An 8447-nucleotide genomic window follows, 5' to 3' on the forward strand; every position below is an offset into this window, starting at 1 on the left:
AAGCGTGGGCAACAGAAAAAAACATCCTAAATCTCTTTGTTGTCACTTACCAATGGGAAATCCTGGAATTTCTACCTATTCCCACAACCTGGGACACTCTGACAAGAAGCCCTAGGATTTGTAATAATTAACAGAAATACTTGTATTCAGAATGAATTGTAGGATGTGGACACTGGGTCCTATTTGCAGGCTTTGTCAGAGAAGACCATGCTGTAAATATTGGGCTGCAATTTGGTCAAGGTTAGGCAACAGTTCTCATGGTTTCCTGATTCTCAGACAGTTTAGAGACATTCCTGTTTATTCACAGGAGACAAAATTATGCAGAAAATTTGAAATATAATGTTTGGATTCTCATTGCTAAAATGCATTCTGTTTCTATTAAATGGGCAAGATATAACATTTTGTGGTTATAAATTTTGCAACTGCTACCCCCTCACTTTTCTCAACAAGGAAGCTTCTGTATGCTTTAAGATGATTTTAATGATTTTTGATTTGTCACCTAAAATACATTTGAAACTGTTAATTTTTATCATGTTCACTTTAATTTTGTTATCTTCTTTTATTCCATGTATATAAAAATAAAAACTTGTTCTTTTAACGACTTCACAGTGATTGTACCCATAGCTGCTGCTGTTTCAGACAGTAATTTTGACTCTATAGTTACTAGGTAGCCCAAGTCTCAACCAATCAGATCCAAACCCGCCACTGCTACAAAATGTAGTTAGTAACTAAATCTCTAATGATCTATTTACCAGTAAAGACTCAGAAGCCAGAAGATGGACTGGCAACTCACTAGCTCAGAGAGTTGAGGAATGACATTTCCTCTTCATCATTGTCTTAGAATTGAGAGCATCTTATTTCTCCATTAACTCAAAAATGATGGCCACAGTCAAAGTCACCTTTTACATCTTCCTGTGCATCTCTGTATCTGTTCAAATATAATTCTGTTCTCAAATCCTGAGTCACCATCAACAGGGCCACCTCAAAGAGACAAGTTTTCTTAAAATGCAACACTCTGGAAACTGAGAACACAGACATGCATTACTGTGACTGACACACAGTGAGGAAAATCCAGTGTGAGACTGCAGAAAGCCCCTCTTCAGAGAAACTTGGAAACAGGGGGGATGCAAAGGACCAACAGGAGTTCTAAGACCATTAGGTGCCACTTTAGAAACATAGAAGTTATAGACTATGCTGCATGAACTCTTGCTTTAATTTTAAAATGTGAGGTTTCTTCTTTCAATCAAAAAATCCAGTTGAGGTTCCTCTCAACTCTTGAAGCTCCTTTGATCTGTGAGTTCCCCTTTAATTAAAGAACCCCTTATGATACCCTATTTGTAGATAGTGTGGGATTACTTCATTTTGTGCTTTCCCCTTTATCTGGCATGTTCACCTTCTAAGTTACGTTACTCAGATTTTTCAAAACAAAAATTATTGAAGTATTGTGAGCATATAATAATTTCTGCAGACAAATACGTTTTGTATCACTATTTGAAATCACTATACTATAAGATAATATTTATTGCTTTTCTAAAGTTTCTGTCAATATCCCCTCATATGATTATATTCACTAATTTGGGAAAAACACACTGACACTAGTTATGCTTTCTTGATGAGTTTCCCTGGCATTTTTCCCTTAGAAAATGTTGATAGAATTTTTTTAATGTTAGCAGACACTCTTGGTCTTTCTCTTTTCTGTACCCATGGATTGTTTGTCTCCAGGCTTTCTGGTCAAAATGCCTGTTTCTAAAGGATGGAAAGTCTGTGTTAGGTAACATCTTTGTCTCCCACTGTCTTGAAACTCAGGGGATACTCAAGAACTGTTGATTAATTGTGTTTTAACAGATATAAAAAACATAAAAAATATCATCCTCCTCCTCCCAAGATTGTACAACTGTCTTGGGATGCTTAGTCAATACTGCCCATACTCCTCACTCAGATTTCCCAGTGCCCTGCTCTCTACCTGACAGATGACCCATGTATCCCTAAGAGAATTATGTATTGACCTTGCAAATCCTTATTTTTCTCTGGGAACCTCCACAAGCACCATCAACCACCTCAGTTCTGTTGCTTCTCTCCCAGACTCCATATGTCAGCATTTTAGCTGGTGCCATACTGGCTTTATTATCAAGGTACTTCAGTGTAGTTTGAAATAAAGTGTGGATAAACCTTCATCACCATTTCTTTTTCTAAAGGTTGCCCTGCATACCCATTTCTTTCATATTTAGTAGTATCTTCTTTTAAGCATTTTCTTTGGGAATTTATTTTTTAAACAATTCAGCCATTCAATAGGTATTATTTCATCTCCATTTTGATTCCTTGCCATGTGTTGTCTTGTGCCGCTTCCAGTTTCTGGTCCCTGCCTTTCGGTTCTGGGTTTCTTGCTCTGTTTATGTAATTGATTTAATTGCCTTTAATTTGTCAAGCAAATGTATTTAACCAGTACCAAGGTGAAAACTAAAGCAGACCAAGACCATTCCTGTTGTCACCAGTTGCTTTCCTTCTAGTTGCAACTCTGCAACCACGACATCTGCTGGACAATAACAGGTAATACATAAATCATTATGGCAGACTTCATTAACAATGCAACTTTTAGAAAATTTTTGGCTAATACTATGGATTGTATTATGCAAGGCTTATATGACTATGGCTATAATTCAGTTTATTGGGTATTAGGTTTAAGTTTTCTTCTCCATGTTCTATCATTAAGGAAGAATATGACACTTTTAGGAATGACACAATCCTTTTTTTTAATTTTTATTTTTATTCTTTTTTAATTAAAATTCCCACCTGCTCCCCGTTTCCCATTTCCCTCCCCTCCTCCCAAATATTGCCCACTCCCTCCACTCCCCTCCCCCTATCCCCAATCCTCTTCTCCTCCCCCCACACCATTCCCCCTCCCTCTCCATACTGAAGAGCAGTCCAAATTCCCTGCCCTGAGGGAAGACGAAGGTCTTCTATCTACGTCCAGGAAGGTGAGCATCTAAACAGGCTAAGCTCCCACAAAGCCAGTTCATGTATTAGGATCGAAACCTAGTGCCATTGTCCTTGGCTTCTCATCAGCCTTCATTGTCCGCCATGCTCAGAGAGTCCAGAATCAACCCATGCTTATTCAGTCCCAGACCAGCTGGCCTTGGTGGGCTCTCAATAAATCAGTTCCACTGTCACAGTGGGTGGGTCCATCCCTCATGGTCCTGATTTCCTTGCTCATGTTCTCCCTCCTTCTGCTCCTCATTTGGACCTTAAGAGCTCAGACCGTTGCTCCAAATTGAGTCTCTGTCTCTACCTCGATCCATCGCCAGATGAAGGTTCTAAGGTGATATGTAAGATATTCATCAGTATAGGATAGGGTCCTTTCAGGTTCCCTCTCCTTAGTTGCCCAAGGTACCAGCTGGGGACCTCTCCCTGGACACCTGCGATCCCCTCTAGAGTCAAGTCTCTTGCCAACCCTAAGATGGCTCCCTTAGTTAGGATATATACTTCGCTGCTCCCATATCCACCCTTCCTATATCCCAACCATCCCAATCCCCCAAGCTCCTCCCATCCTCCCCTTCTCACATTTCTCATCCCATTTCCCCTTTGCCCCATGCCACCTCACCCGCAAGTTCCCAGTTTTTGCCCTGCAATCTTGTCTACTTCCCCTATCCAGGCAGATGACTATACGATTTTCTTTGGGTTCACTTTCTTATTTAGCTTCTCTAGGATCACAAATTATATGCTCCATGTCCTTTATTTATGGCTAGAAACCGATTATGAGTGAGTACATCCCATGTTCCTCTTTTTGGGTCTGGGATACCTCACTCAGGATAGTGTTTTCTATTTCCATCCATTTGCACGCAAAATTCGAGAAGTCATTGTTTTTTACCACTGAGTAGTACTCTAATATGTATATATTCCACACTTTCTTCATCCATTCCTCCATTGAAGGGCATCTAGGTTGTTTCCAGGTTCTGGCTATTACAAACAATGCTGCTATGAACATAGTTGAACAGATACCTTTGTCATTTGATAGGGCATCTCTTGGGTATATTCCCAAGAGTGGTATTACTGGATCTTGGGGTAGGTTGATCCCAAATTTCCTGAGAAATCGCCACACTGATTTCCAATGTGGTTGCACAAGTTTGCATTGCCACCAGCAATGGATGAGTGTGCCGCTTTCTCCACAACATCTCCAGCAAAGGCTATCATTGGTGTTTTTTGATTTTAGCCATTCTGACAGATGTAAGATGGTATCTCAAAGTTGTTTTATTATCATGGTAACTGCAGTGAGCACTGGAAATAATGTGTAGTACATCTTCATCATCATTCTTTTTACTGAGGGTTGTCTTGACTACCCCCTGCCTATCACAATTAGCAAAAGCTTCTTTAAACCATTTAGTTATTCAGTAGGTACTATTTTTCTTTCTTTTATAGAATTGTGTAGTCTGCTTGTATAAGTTATTATGATCACATCTCTATGTTATGTCCATTCAACTCCCTTCCATATCCTCCCCTATGTTTCTCACCACTCACCGCTTCATGACATGTAGAGGCCACTTAATGTTGGCCATATGTACATGTGTATGGAGACAAACACTGTTACGTAGGAAACTACCAATGACTACGTTCTCAGATGAGAAGCATTCTTCCTCTCCAGGAATGGTCTACATCCAACAGCTCCTCAGTAAGACAGTAAGAGATAATGTCTGAAAATAATCTCCTCTCCACTAGGGTTTTTGCAGACTTGGTCTTATGTAGGGTTTACACACAAAACAGCAGCCATTATGAGTTCATGAATGTAATTACCAGGTCACATCCTGTACACAGGATTTCACAGCACTGCTCCCCATGCTCCACCTTTTATATTCTTTCTGCCTCCTCTTCTTCTATGTTTATTCAGCCTAGGACATGATTGACACTAGAAATTTGTTTGTCAAACAGTAGAATAAAGATTGGTGGGGGAGGAGCACTGCTTGTTTTGATCATTTTAGAACGTAGGTTATGTGTTTGGTGTTCTCACTTCAATTTTGTAAATTTTGGAGCTATGATGAAATCCCTAGGAAGGGAAAACATCTTATGTGAGAAACAAAGAGTACCAAAGGCAAGGTTACACTGATGGTGTGAAAGCAAAAATGAGGAGTGCTGAGAGAAAGGGGATGAGTAGTGAGGAAACCAGAGAATTTAAGAAAATGTTAACAATTGAAAAACAGCAAGGTCATCCTAAAACTTAATCAATGTCCCTGTATTTGCTAATTATATTAATTGGATGAAATAAAAACCAGGTTAAAACAACATAAAAGCTGTCATGAGTTGCCTGGTGTAAACATGAAGAAGATAATGGTAGAAAGCTTAAATGAATCAAAGAGAGAACATAAGGATGCAGAATGTGAGTTTGATGAAAATAGAAATACATAACTGCAAAGTGGTAGTGAGACAATGACAAGACTTGTCTCATTTCTAAGTCTCCTGTTGCCTGCAAACAGCATTGTCTCAGAAATAATTAAAATTCAGAAAATTCCTAAGTATTCCCACAACAGACAAGGAGTTCTGCAAAGATCACATTGCAGGTCTGACCCTATCTAAGAGACATATCAGGGAGTAGAATTGTCCAGCACAGACAACAGGAAAAGATGAGCTTGTTTATAGAAACAGAGATATGTGTGGAACTCCTTAGTTATATATTTATCCAATGGAGACATATATCATGGAAATAAAGCAAATTTTGTGCAGTTGCACAAAAGAGATCAATAGGTGATGAACCCTTAACCAGGAAAGGATGAATACTGTGTCAATTTCTATAAATGCCATTATTGTCTTTGATGACTATTTTCTGCTTTGAGAGATGCCTTCCTTTGAGATCCAACTCCAGTGCTTCCTATAGCAGGAAGACATGCAAATAAGTCTTCTTTGGGCCCATGAATAACAACACTGCCCTGATCCTGCAGCTCTGGCAAAGGAGACCATCCCTGAATTCCCAGGTCCTCCCATTCAGTGATTAGAACTGAAAACAGGCCACTCACCATGGACTTGAGTATTAGTTCACTTTTTCTTGTCATTATTTTAAAAGGTAATTTATAGATATGAGACGGTGTGTCATGTGCGTGCATGAAATGAAAAAAATGGATTTTGGTCACTTTTATGATCATATTTCCTTGAGCTTTCAGGTGTCTAGTGAGAGGTGCAGCTGATGGGGTCTTGAGGATTCTTAGTAAAGACTGAAAAGCTCCTGAGACTCCGTGGATGCACCTTCAGTAACTATAACATGAACTGGGTCTGCCCAGCATGAGGGGAGCGCTGGAGTGGTTTCCATGCATTAAGGGTTGTAGTAGTTCTACAACCACTCTGCTGATGCCATGAAGATCTGATTCACCATCTCCAGAGACAGGAAGAAGAACACTCAGTACCTGGAAATAGGCAATCTGATGTCTGAGGACACAGCCATATATTAGCATGCAAAGTACACAGTTAATGAATGCTACTATGAGCTCAGATGCAAACTGCCCTGCAGTTTCCTAAGGACCAGCAGGGGGCACTAAGTTTACACAGAGCTCTGGGTCACAGTAGAGCCTATTGGAAGAGGCAGAAAAGGCCAGACACATCTTTGATGTGTTGATTCTCCATATCACAATCAGGAATTCTCTCTATAGGTGTGATGTGTAGTAATCCTTAAAGTGTCCAAATGTTTATTTAAATTCCCATTTTTCAGTTTGATAAGTGTTTTTGTATTTATTTTATTCATATTTATTTTATAATATTGTATTTATATATATATATATATATATATATGTATTTGTTATACTGTTTTTCTTCGTGTTTCTCCCTTCCTTTAACCCTGCCCTCGTATATGTGTGTATTTGTATACATTTTGATTTGTGATTCATTCACCTGTCAATCAGCACCTCATTTTAAAGACAAGTTGTATCAAATGACCCTGTTGCTAGATTCTGTTTGTTCATTTTCCAGCCTCCCAGACTCCCAAAATAATCACTATCAAGTTTATTAGTAACTACCTCTTATATCTTTAGTTAACCCATTTCTATTCTTTTATATTTTACCATGATGCTCATGGCAAGGTTCTGGCAGGTGGCTCATGTCTTTTTCTTCTGGCAGATACATGGAGTTTCATTCACTCTGCCTACTCTCTCTCTATATATATCTTTTCCAGGCTGGCTATATTCTGTTAAGCCATTGGTCAAAAGCACCTTATTTATTAACCAATAAAAGCAACACATACACAGAAGGACTTCCTGCACCATGGCTTGTATATCACAAATGGTTAGACCAGTTTTAGTGAGTCCCAGTGATTATGCTGTCTCCACATTCCATGAATGGGAAAACTTGTTGGCTGACACAGCTCTTTTTGTAGCCTTGAAGACTTGAGCTCATAATTTAAGATTTCAGTTGAAGATTCTGCTTCAGCAAGAATCTGAACTGCAGAGCTATTTCGATTGCCCCATTTAAGTTGCATTTTAAATTTAGTGTGTACTCAGACATGAACAAAAAGAAAACTGTCATAAAGGGTGGAACTGATTCTGTGGTGAACAGCATCAGATCTTAAGAAAACTAAAGAAATAGGAGATTGTAAATCATACACTCAGTGAGGTTCATAACCACATGTGAGTCCGGACCTCTGAATGTCTCCATGATCACTACACCATGCACACAGAAACATGTATGCGTAACTCAAAATACTGTATTTGCCTTGTGGTGAGGGTGCACATCTTCGATTTCAGCTCTAACCAGGCAGTGGCAGGCTGATAATTTGACTTCAAGCACAGCCTTGTGTGCAGAGTCAGATCCAGGACAGCTAGGGCTATTCCACAGAGAAGTCCTTCTTCAAAAAAAAAATATTTATTTAACAAACTACTAATCTAGTGCAGGGAGTTAATTTGAAGGAAGTGTTCTTGTGTAGTATATATGATGTTTTGATTCAAAAAGAAACATTTCAAGTATTAATTGCTCATTTTAATTAATAAATACTGTGTTTGAATCGTCACTACTCCCTGTTAAAGTTTAGGACGTACTTCTCATCAAAAGAACTGTCTCATATTTCTTCCGACGAACAACTCATTTTAATCACTTCTCTGAGATTTCAGACCACAGGAAAACACACAGCTCAGAGGACTTGCTCTCCTACACACCCGCCCCCACCCCCACCCCCAAACCTGCCTTGTCTGCAAGGTCCTTAGCTGTGGAACAGTTTCCTGCCATTTCACTAAGGCTACCAACCCAGAGCAGTGAGTCCCTGACCAGAGGGCAGGCCTCAAGGTCCCCGCCAGGGAAAGCGGGCCCCTGCTGCTGGGGCTGCAGTCTCTGCTGTGATCTGCTGGACCTGCTCTGCCTGCGCCCTACTTCCCTTAGTCCCTGGCTCATTGGGGCATCCAGGAGTTCCTGTGTAGGTGCCCAGAAGTTTCATCGGGACGGGTGAGTGTGTGCTATCCTGGGGCGGACTGTCCCGGTAGAGAGCA

Source organism: Chionomys nivalis, chromosome 10 (genome assembly GCF_950005125.1).
Source record: "Chionomys nivalis chromosome 10, mChiNiv1.1, whole genome shotgun sequence".
Classification (NCBI taxonomy): Eukaryota; Metazoa; Chordata; class Mammalia; order Rodentia; family Cricetidae; genus Chionomys; species Chionomys nivalis.